We start from the raw sequence: 11,498 nt of genomic DNA on the forward strand, positions 1-11,498 counted from the left end.
TTTTTTTTGGTGTAGCCCTGGCTGTCCTGGAACTAGCCCTGTATATCAGGCTGGCCTCTAACTCAGAGATCCACCTACCTCTGCCTCCTGAGTGCTGGGATTAAAAGCATGCACCACCACTGCCTGGCTCCCTGTTTTGTATTTCTATAAAAATGCCACTGGGATTTTTAACAGGGAAAGAAAGGAATAAAATTGTCCTATTCACAGAAGACACCGTAAGTACACAAAGCCCCAGAGGCTCATAAACATGTTAGAACTAACCAATGAATTCACCAAAGACTTTAATTACAGAATCAGCAAAATTTAATTGCATTTTAGCAATGTTAAGCCTTCCAGGCTGTGAATAAGGGATAGCCTTCTGTTTGATTGTGCCTCCGTTAATTGATGTTTTGTGGGGTTTAGTGTACAAAATTTCCCCCTTCCTTTGTTAACTTTACTTATTCTTGAGCTGTGTGTGTGTTTGTGTGTGCCCTTGGGCGTGCGTGTGTGTGTGTGAGTGTGTGTAAAGTGTGACTGTGGTCCTCATCAGATGGCTACACGGCTGATGTAAAGATGTACCTAGGGCTGGGGAGATGGGGAGAAATATTTGCTGCATAACCATGAAGAGCAGAGTTCGGATTCCCAGCATCTGTGGAAAGGCACAGCACAGAGGTTCAGGTCTATAGCGACAGCTCTGGTCTATTGAGGAGGCTGGAGGGTCCTGGGAGTTTGCTGACCATCTAGTTGCCTGATTATCAAGATCCAGGTTCAAAGAGACTGTCTTTAAAAAGGTGGAGAGTAATAGGAGACATCTGGTAATTACTTCTGGCCTGTACACATTCATACAGAGGTGATCATGTCTACGTGCACATGTGCACTTCCCCATATACCACACACCTACACACACAAACACACCCACACACGCATGCATGCTCACACACACTCACACATACACTCACACACATATACACTCACACTCATGCACACACACACACACACAATCACACACACGGGGTGGGGGATGCATTATCAACTTTATAACTTGTTCTCTAGTTCTAACATTTTTTTTTTTGACACTGGGAGGGTTCTCTTTATATAGGGACAATTTTACTCCTTTCTTCCCTACTTGGATGCCTTTTCTTTCTTTTTCTTCCTGAAAAGCTCTGACCAGGATTTATGCCATAATGTTGGGCATGTGTGCAGTGTGTGCACATGTGAGAACATGTATGCAGTGTGTGTGCTTGTGTGTAGGTATATTCTCATGTGTGTGGGTCTCTTTGCCAGTGTGTAAGCCAGGGTCACTGCCTGCAGGCTTCCAAGGATTCTCCTGTCCCTGCATCCCACCTTGCTGTAGGAGTGTTAGGATTACACACTTACTACCTCGTCCAACTTTATGTGTTCTGGGGATCTGAGCTCAGGGTCTCACATCTGCACAGCAAGGCTTTACCCACAAATTATTTCCCAGCCCCAGAATGGTCCTTTAAAAATAGAAGTTCTGATTATGTCACAGCTTGACAGATTTTCTGCTACTATGACAAATACCTGAGAAAGTCAACTTAAAGGGAGGAAGAGGTCATTTGAGCTCAGAGCTTCCGAGGGGACATTCCCTTTACAGGGAAGCTGTGACAGCCGAGGAGCTCACCCCACTGCTAGCCAGAAGCAGAGAGCAAGAACAGAGTGGGAGCAGGATGGGGAGCAGGGGTGGGAGTGGAGGGGAAAGGGAGTGGGAGGGGAACGGGAGGAGGAGCAAGAAGAGAGAGGTACGAGGGAGGAGAGGGAAGGGTTGGGGAGGAGAAGACTCTAGCAGACTTTCTCTTTTTCCCTCGATTTTTCCATCCGAGGCCCCTAGCCTATGGGATGGTATTGATCACATTCAGGGTGGATCTTCTTGCCCTTAGTTAAGATTCTCTGGGAATGCCCTCCTCCAGTACCTTGCCTGGGTGCTTCTCAGTATGGTGAAGTTGATCATCAATGTCAACTGCTGCTTAGTCCTCAGAACCAATCATCAGCATCCTTGCTGTGACTAAGACTGTGTGCTTGTCATCCTAATCTCTTCTGTTCATCTCAAGTCTCCATAATCTACATTCCCTGGCCTCGAACCCCAGAAGCCATACTTTCCCCAAGCCTTTGGCTCCTTTCTGGAATGTCCTTGCCCATCTTCTGAGCTCTTCTCCCTGCTGAACTCCTCCCCTCCTCCCAGATATACTATTAATAGTATTAAACTCTTGTGATACCATGTGGCGCTCTATAGCTTTAAATCACAGCATCTCTTTATGTTTCCTTAGTGATCAGTTTGTTTCTCCTGAACAACTTCAAGACTCACGAGAATTGGGACATTGGTTGTTCCCTTCCTTCTCAACTGTACATCCTGGGGACATTTGACAAATACTTGCTAGTGTCTTGAAAATGCAATGCTCACTTTCCCCTCTAGTCCCATATGACTTCTAGCCTCGTTATTTGCTGAAATCGTCCTTGCTGAAACCATCAACAACCTTCAAATGCCAACGCTTCCTTGGAGTCCTGGTGTCCTACCAGCTGGTGTGAAGGTTCCCACTGTTAAAATAGAATGTGGGTAGTCTCCCCCACAGTTTATAGGAAAAGAGTGGGCTCATAGAATATTTTTAACCGAATGTTTTTGTTTCCTAAGTTTTCTTGACAGTTGGCACCTGTAGTAGAATCTAGCACAAGATGTTCTCCGACTCAGCTCCAAATTATGTTTTCAGTAATTGTAATCTATGAATATTTCAGTTATTCTCCAAAAGGAACCACAGTTTTCCTGGGTTTCATTATATGAACAGATTTTGAGCCCCACTGGTCAAGTCCATGGGAATATTTTTGGTCCTCTAATTTGTTCTCCTTGCAGTGTCTGCTACTGTTTATCATGTTGTTTATTCATTTTTAGAAACCAGTACTTACTAAGCACATATTATCTCTTCAGGCAGTCTTTTGTCCCCCATTCCACTATGGCATCTAACACCCCCTGTAATCTCGTCCATGTGCTGTGTGCCCCTGGATGGCACAGAGACCATGACCGATTACATCTGCTCTTTCTCTCCCCCGTAATCAGACTACCACTAGTGTCACATACAAAAGTCATTTTGTTGACAACTGAGTAAGGAAATAATGAAGACAATCTTTGTCCTGTCCCTGTGCCTGTGTCCCCACTGAAGAACCCACTGAGACACAGCAACTGGGGACAACAGAAATGGTGGTCTTCACTGTATGGTACATAAAATACCATCTGCTGTTGTCTTTCAAGTAAAGCTGATCTTATATAAAATGAGAGTCTTACAGGTCAGAGACTTTACTTCTAATATCTATAAGGCATCATCAAGACATTCTTCTTTAAATGCACATCCCTCAAACACACATATATGTATGTATTTATAGTGATTATGAGGATATAAATAGTTCCTCTTCATAAATATTTTTAAATGCCATAAGCTGCAGATAGGACTTGGTAGTGGAGTACTGTCCTAGTAAATGAGCAACCCTGGGCACCAATGGGGTGGGGAGGGGAGAGGGGAGGAGAGGAGAGATTGAAGATTGGAGAGGGGAGAAGGGGGGAGGAGAAAGGGGAGAGGGGAGAGGAGAGGAGAGGGGAGAGGGGAGGAGAGGAGAGATTGAAGATTGGAGAGGGGAGAAGGGGGGAGGAGAAAGGGGAGAGGGGAGAGGAGAGGAGAGGGGAGAGGGGAGGAGAGGGGAGAGGGAAAAGAAATAGCCCTGTATTATGCATGTGGTAGAAGGTAGATAAATACGAGATTATATTCATGTTGCTTCACTTCATATTGTAACCCTGTGCCTTGCCCAGGCTACTCTCTTGGCTTTGCCCATTCTCCTGGGTCAATCAAAATCACTCTATCACCTAGGTCTACTTCAAGGGTCACTTCCAAAGGACCTTAATAATCCATCAGAGTCACTTGACCAGCCTCTGATCTACTTAGTGCTTCTGCCTCTGACAGCATGTCACCTGTTTCTCTACTTAACATTTCTTCTGGTGGACATGACTGGTCCTTCCTCATACTGCCTCGCAGGCATCAAGATGTAGGGACCATGCCTTGCTTGGCTCTGATTTCACATAGCCTGAGCAATACATATCTTCTGAATTCAAGTGAGTGGAACTGACCATTCACTACAGTATGCTATGTAAGCTTTTCCTGCTTTTTAAAATTAGTGGGCTTTCCAGCTTTCCCCTTGATGGCTGGATTCTAGCAAGCTTGGCTGAGAGCCCAGGACAGCTTCTTGCTCCCACCTCTGCAGGCAACCATAAGACATCAAAAAAGCAATTGCCTGTGAGCTCCAGAATTTATTTGGGGAAAAACTCAAGCTCTCCCTTTTTGAAATGGAAGTCAGAGGTGAGTTCTCACCGAAGAGCTTTGGAAGAACAAGACTCTTAGAGGCCTTGGGCTGTTTCTTCTAAACATCACAGACCCCTGGCCTAGACCTGAGGCCTGAGGGATACCCCTGCTGAATGTTCTCTTTGGTACAGACACAGATTTCCATGCCACTAGTATCTGGACCAAAGCAATGACAATCACCTTTCTCTAGGAGATGTCACAGCCTGTCTCAGTTCTGTCCTTTATATATGCACGGGGATAGAAGAGAGATGGGAATCTAACCAAGAGTACAGATAGCTTTGTCCTTGCCATGCAATGTGTACAAACTTATGCATATTGCATTGATTCAAAGCATGTGACTCCCAGCCACATTTGGTTATAATCCAAAGCAGGTCTGTATGTGCCCAGGTGATGCTGGCATATCTGACTTGGAAGGTATTATACAGAGAACAAGTGGTCTGTGAGTGGCAGAAGAAAGACATGTTGCTTCATGGGAAAGAGTCTGAACAGACATCAGGTTCAAGAGGGCAAATAACACCTGGTAAGCAGAGGGCTTCACTGAGTGTCTGGGACTTAGAAAGCTTCCGGTGAAAATTGGAGATGCCAACTTGTGGCTGGAAGACAGTCTGTTACTCATAGCCTGCCTTGCCTGAAAGGGAATGGCTGTTTATATAATACCCCACTACTGCCCCTTCCGCATTCATCACTTCCAGGCTGTGTTGCCAGGGGACAGGAATTCTTAGGGGCAAGGAAGTAAACCTGGCATCTTCTCTGATGTAATCAATGGGACATCTCAGGAGACTCTACTTAACACAGTGATAACGTCTTTGCTCAAATACTCTGAGGGCAACAGAACCCTGGACTCCAGAATGATTTTCTTGTTGATTAATTTTAAGTTGCTCTTCAATATGTTTGCGTGAGTGTATGCCACATGTGTACAGGTACCCACGGAAGCCAGAAGAGGGCATCAGATCCCCTGGTGCTAGAGTTACAGACAGGTCGCTGCACATGGGTACTGGCAACTAAACTCTGGTCTTTTGGAAAAGCAGCAACTGCTCTAAACTACTAAGCTAGCTCAACCCCAGAATAATTTTCAAACCTTTGGTAGTGGTTTTGAATAAGAACGGCCCCGAGAGGTTCACATATTTGAATGCGTAGGGAGTGGCACTATTTAAAGGATTAGTAGGTGTGGACTTGTTGGAGGAAGTGTGCCACTGAGGGTGGGCTTTAAGGTTTCAAAGGACAAGACAAGCCCAGTGGTTCTCTCTTTCTGATGTCTGTGGATTCAGATGTAGAATTCTCAGCTCCTTCTCCAGCACTATGTCTGCCTGCACTGTATCATGCCAATAATGGACTAAGCCTCTGAAACTGTAAGCCTGCCCTGACTAATGTTCTCTTTTTAAAAGATCTGCAATGGTCATGGTATTTCTTCATAGCATCAGTAGAACACTGATAAAGACACCTGCTCTTCCAAACATGTCCCCTACTTCCCATCTCCGGTCCAAATGCAACCTCCAGAATGAGACCTACATATCTCCTGATGTCACCACATTCCCTGTGGTTTCCTATGGAGGACTGATATGCAAGCCCCTGTCCTTTGATAACAGTGAGGCCATGAGAAGAAAAATGGCTCTGCTTGTTTGGGTTGTTTCCAAGGCTAGATGAGCATGCCTTGTCTACCCAGCTCAGCAGCCTCCCGTCCGAACTCATCTCTTCTTCCCCGCTTTCTAAGCACAACCCTGCATTTCAAAGGAATTCTGGATGGCCCTTGTCCTTTGGCTTTCATCCAAAGGAGTCTTCTTGGCCAGCACAAAGTAGGAAGAGTCACCAACACTTCAGCTGAAGAAGTGCTTGAGGGAACGTGGCAGGCACAGGGCAAGGAAAGAGGGATTTTTTTTTAATTTCACATGGTTCTAAATTCAAAAGAAACAAAGGGTTTATGAGCCCCTGGAACAATAGATATTGTTAGACTCTGCATCTATCTTTATCCTCTTTTATAACATAGTATAACTTTCTATACATCTTATATTCTCCTTGGAAAACATTGCCCTCAGTTATATGCGAGACTCCCTAATTCTTTTCCTATAGATGAGTAGGGTAGTAGTTGACTGTCTGGAAGCAAGATGAAATATTCAACAAGATTCCTTTTAATGAACACATAGGCATTCCTTTCATACTTCAAATAATGCTATGATAGTCTCATGCCTTTGTGTTCATGTGCCAGTATAACAAGGAACAAGTTAAATCCCTAAAGATGGAATCAATGGGCAGATGGGCCAGGATTTTCTAATCTGGATGGGTGTGGTAGTTTGAATATGCTTGGCCCAGGGAGTGGCACTATTTGGAGGTGTGGCCTTGTTGGAATAGGTATGTCTCTCTGGGACCCTCATCCTAGCTGCCTTTGAAACAAGAGGTAGAACTCTCAGCTCTGTCTGCACCATGTCTGCCTGGATGTTGCCATGCTTCTGCCTTGATGATAATGGACTGATTCTGATCCTGTAAGCCAGCCCCAATTAAATGTTGTCCTTATAGGAGAGTTGTCTCAGTCATGGTGTCTGTTCACAACATTAAAACCCTAACAAAGACAATGGGTATTTCCAAAATGTCTCCAAAGAGGTTCGACCACTCAACTTTCCTTCCAGGAACTTATGAGAGAGACTGTCTGCCCAAAACCTCATGAGACCTTACCAGTCTTTTCACTGTTTGCTAACTAAAGTGAGGGTATGTGCATGTGTGTGTGTGTGTATGTGTGTGTGTGTGTCTATGTTACTGTAATTTGCACTCTGCATATTAAAGCCAGTGAACAGCATCTGCCTTTTCTAGACCAGCACTTTCCTTGAACTCTAATGGAATCACAAACATCTGTCTGTGAAAAACAGTGCTTACTCATGATGGTTCTGGATGGGGCACCACAGGGTGTTAGTTCTTACAGAGAGAAAATAAGTAAAATCCCGTGGCAGGATGAGGGTTTTGGAATCTGAGAGACTGGGCTTCAGGCACAGCTCTGCTACTTACTTTATGATCTTTGCAAATTATTTTATGCCTTCCAAATTCAGTCTCCTCACATTAAAAATGGAGGTAATATTGATTTTGCAGTGCCTTGCATCTGGCACACAGAAGGCACTTAATAATGGTACTTAAACAGTAGTGGCTTTCCTGGGAGTTAATAACCAGGAATAATAATCAGAGTTAGCCTCTGGATACTTTTCACAAAGGATGCTCACTCCCTGGCCAAGATCAAATGGCTCCCCCCAACCCCCGCCCCTAGGCAAGTGGTCAACTAGAGCCTTCCCAGCTCCTCTTCTGAGCCTCTTAGCCTCTTCCACAGCCTGAAGTAGATCACTAAGCTCTACTGTGGGCCTGAGTGAAGGCTAGCTGCTTGTCCCTGGGCAGGCTTTCCTTATTGCCAGAGGGTGTTTGTACACAAAGGGACAATGCTCCTTTTCAATTACAGATGGGCAGGTGAGAGATAACACAGAATCCTCTGACAACACACCAGGGACCACACACTCCTGGGATGCCAGCCTTTTCAGGATATTATTTCTGAGGTCACCAAAGGCAAAGCTCTAGTTTTGGCAGCAATGCCCACAGCCAGCCATGGTTTCTATTTGCACCAGTATCCCTCTCCTCAGAGGACCCAGAAGTTTTTCATTCAGGCAGCACCTTCTGGCTTTCCCTAGGACGGTGGAAATTGTGAGCACGTTCCTGGAGTGGGCAGGGAACTGAGAGAGTGCTGATGTGGATTTGCCTAATGCACATCTGAACCATCAGGAGCCCACATTTGGTTTCTCTCTGGATACTGGCAGTGACCTGCCTCTGTATGCCGGCTTAGCGCCTCTCCTGCAATGGGGACTGGGAGAGGAGGCTGGGGAATTAGAAGTTATCGGAGTGTGCCTTTGTTCCTTCTTTCCTTTGGTTCACCTATGGCTGGAATGAAAAGGACAGGATTAAAATCTGTGGCTTCCAAAACTTCCTTAGTAATGGAAAGAGGCTGTCTTTTCTCTGAAGACTGCAAAGCCCAGGGGCTCGTTAGTGAAGCGAATGTCGGTATCTGTCTCCCATCAATGTTTTCTCATACTGCCTCCTATTGTGTCTGGAATTGTCTCTCCTGGGACTGACTCTGACACAAGCAGGACCCAGAGATCCCACGGCACACATCAATCCCTGCAATTACAGGGTTGCCTCCCTGGAACTCCTCAGCCTACTTGAAAGAACCCCAGTTCCTGTTCTCCTACAGTCAGGCCCGTAATGTGGTCCTGAACGGGGAGAGGGTCTGCTGTCCTCACCGAATGGAAAACCTAGAGAATGGGTCTGAATTGGTTACCTGCCACATCAAACCTGTTAAGAAGCACAAATGTCCAGGGCCCCACAGGTCCACACAGAGAAAAGGAATGTCCTGGCGAGACCAAACACCAAAACAAACAAAAACAACGCCCTCCCCCACTCCCCAGTCACAATCAAACGGGATGAATAGCCCTGGGAGCTGATAGTTCTCGTGTTTCTTTCCGGCTTTTCTTCTTTGTCTTCTGGGTCTCAGAGCTCTGAGGACACCACCCTTCTAGGGAGTCTTGTAGAGCACCAACATTAGCAGTAAAGCTTGGGGTGACCAGGACCCAGCAGCAGACTCCCAAGACTTTGTCCCTTCGTCCCTGGTCTCTATTTGGGTCAAGCCTTAATGCCACTAGCTGAAGCTTCCTTGCAACTGACACAGGGTCAGGGATGCAGGTACAAGAGATAGTTCCGGGGTTCCAGAAGCAAGCAGGCAATGGACCTGCCAGGGAGCTGGACCTCTAAACAGCCAGGAACCTCCGGCTGCCCTGGACCCGGAGTCTCTGGCAAAGACAACTGTCCTCGAACTCCCTCCCGTTGTTGTGGCCACACATCCCGCCCCTTGAAGCACCTCTGCCCTCATTATTTCGTAAAACTTCAGGAAAATCCCTAGCAAGCCTGCTGGAACCTGGAGGCATCAACCGACGGCTGCCCATGAGCAGGGCAGCGCTCTCCAACCCCCGCACCCGCCTAGGAGATGGGGGGGGGGGGCAATCCAGTGTCGCTTGCCCTGCGAGTGGTCTCCTAGGGTCCCAGAGTGTCGCCAGCACCAAGGCTCAGCCCCCCCCCCCCTCCCATGAAAGAAGGCCGGAGCAGGGAAAGTGGTGAGGGGCTGATCGGTGGGGACCGGTGGAAGCAAGGGGCTCCAGGGGCCGGCAGCCCGCAGCCTCCCACCAGCGCCTCTAGGAGCTGCTGCGGGAGCCAGGACGCGGAGCCCGGTTAAGGCAGGTGCTCTGCGCAAGGCGGCGCCGGGGCGCGCTTACCTAGGTGTTCAGGCGCCCCCGACAGCGCTCTAACGCCGGGCACATCCACGCACCGAGCCCAGAGATCCGTCTGCTGCTCCGCCGCGCCGCCCCGCTCCCTCTGCGTAGGAAATTGCCTCCTAGGTCCCCGGGTCCGGGCTTCTCTCCGCCGTGGCTCTTGCCGTGGCTCCCGCTCAGCGCTGCCCTGGACTCTGCGCGCCTTCCTCCCAGCGCCGGTGGCCCGGCCGGCCCACGTGAGGCTGCTCTGCCCGCCCCGGCTCTGAGAGCGCTGGCTGGGTACCCAACCTTGAATCTCCTGGCTCCTCCAGGTGGCCGAGGATGGGGGCAGGTGATAGGAACTAGAGGGAGTCCTGAAAGAATCCCCAACCCGCAAGGAGGATTGCTCTTAGTGGGGTAATGGGTCAGCTGGAGTGATGGTCCAGAAAAATCTCTCACTCAGGTTCGCAGCCTTTTAGCCCAAGAAACACAGAGCCCAGCAGTCGGGGCTCTCCAGGGATGATTCAGTAGTGGGGACTTGGGGAACTGCAGGTGGGGTCCAGAATGGAAAATCTCGAAAGAGAGTTTAGGTGCCAGAGTGCGTCGCTGTCCAATGAAGGGGGGGGGGGTCACCTCAACAGCTTCCTTAAAGGCACATCTAGGCCAGGGAGTCTAGTGACAGCTGAGGTCCCTCATGGAGGGGGCAGAGTTAGAGTATGTGCTTGTCAGATTTGTCAGGAAAGAGACAAGAGGGACGTTAGTGATGCTAGGGATTTCTTTACTGATGTCTCCTTAATTTTTTTACATGTATGTATGTATGTATGCATGCATATATGCATGCATGTAGATGTCGATGTCCATACTATAGCCTTGCTGGAATCAGTTCTTTCCTTACACCCTGTGGGTCCCAGGGATTAAACTCAGGTGGTCAGACTTGGCAACAAGTGCTTTACAACTGAGAGGTGCCCATGAACTGTACCCCAAACAGGAAAATTGTGCTGGTAGTCGTTGGAAGGTTTCCTTGGAGAACAGGACAGGAGGAGAGGGAAGGAAGTTAGCTTAGCCAAAGCTTCTCAGGCCAGAATTCCTTTCTCAGGATCCTACCCACTTCACAGGCTTGTTTCACAAATCCTGATGATTCAGAGGAAGGAGAAGCTGGGTCCTGCAGGATAAGCTCGGCGACAGAGCTTTTCTCCCCACTAGAGTCAGGATGTTTTCTTCTTCATGTCCTGCATAGTCTGAGTGGTTCAAAGGAAAGGCCACAGATTTGAGAAACCAAAATAAAATTCCTAACACGAGACATGATAGGTCCCCAGTCTGATCCGATCAAGGAATAAGAAAGATGTCACCAGGGTGGACTACTCCATTTCATTCCCACTCCACCCTGCCCCTGCAGGGGAACTTCTGTAGTTCAGAACCTCATTACTTTCTCTTCACAGGTTTTAAATATGCAGCCCACATTTTCTCCGTGTTCCACCTTTTCTCTCCACAGTCGAATCTCACACCTGCACATCTTTCTCATCTCCTTTTTGAAGGCAAAAGAACAAAATATGAGAGTCCTGCAATTTTGTCACAGACCTTTAAACAGTAAAACAAGACAAGTATGTGCACAGGCTAATGGCTCATTAAAGTCAAACATCTATGTAATTACCATTCCAGTTAGTGCCAGAACCCAAAGTCACTCCACTACCTTTCCCATTTCCCAAGTCCCTGGTCCCATAGTAGCCACCATCCTAACTGTATCACATCCTCATGTGCCTTTAGAGTTTTGTCTATTTGTGATGCATCTGTGGAAGCACTTTTGCTTGCTTTAAAGCTTCCTCTACACAGAATAGCATAGCAAGCACTCCGCTTTTTTTTTTTTTTTTTTTTTTGTTTTTTGAGACAGGGTTTC

The 11,498-nt window shown here is 47.5% G+C and overlaps 1 protein-coding gene across 1 annotated transcript in view; it reads right to left on the reverse strand.

Annotated features, from left to right (window-relative positions):
• The window catches only part of Fam163a (family with sequence similarity 163 member A), an 80,218-nt gene extending 70,393 nt beyond the window's left edge, over positions 1-9,825 (reverse strand). Inside the window, exon 1 of the mRNA XM_021175430.1 lies at positions 9,629-9,825. The gene's annotated coding sequence lies outside the window, so the exon portion shown is untranslated. The remainder of the gene's footprint in view (positions 1-9,628) is intronic.
• Positions 9,826-11,498: the final 1,673 nt, after the last annotated feature.

The sequence above is a fragment of the Mus caroli genome, chromosome 1 (genome assembly GCF_900094665.2).
Source record: "Mus caroli chromosome 1, CAROLI_EIJ_v1.1, whole genome shotgun sequence".
Lineage (NCBI taxonomy): Eukaryota > Metazoa > Chordata > Mammalia > Rodentia > Muridae > Mus > Mus caroli.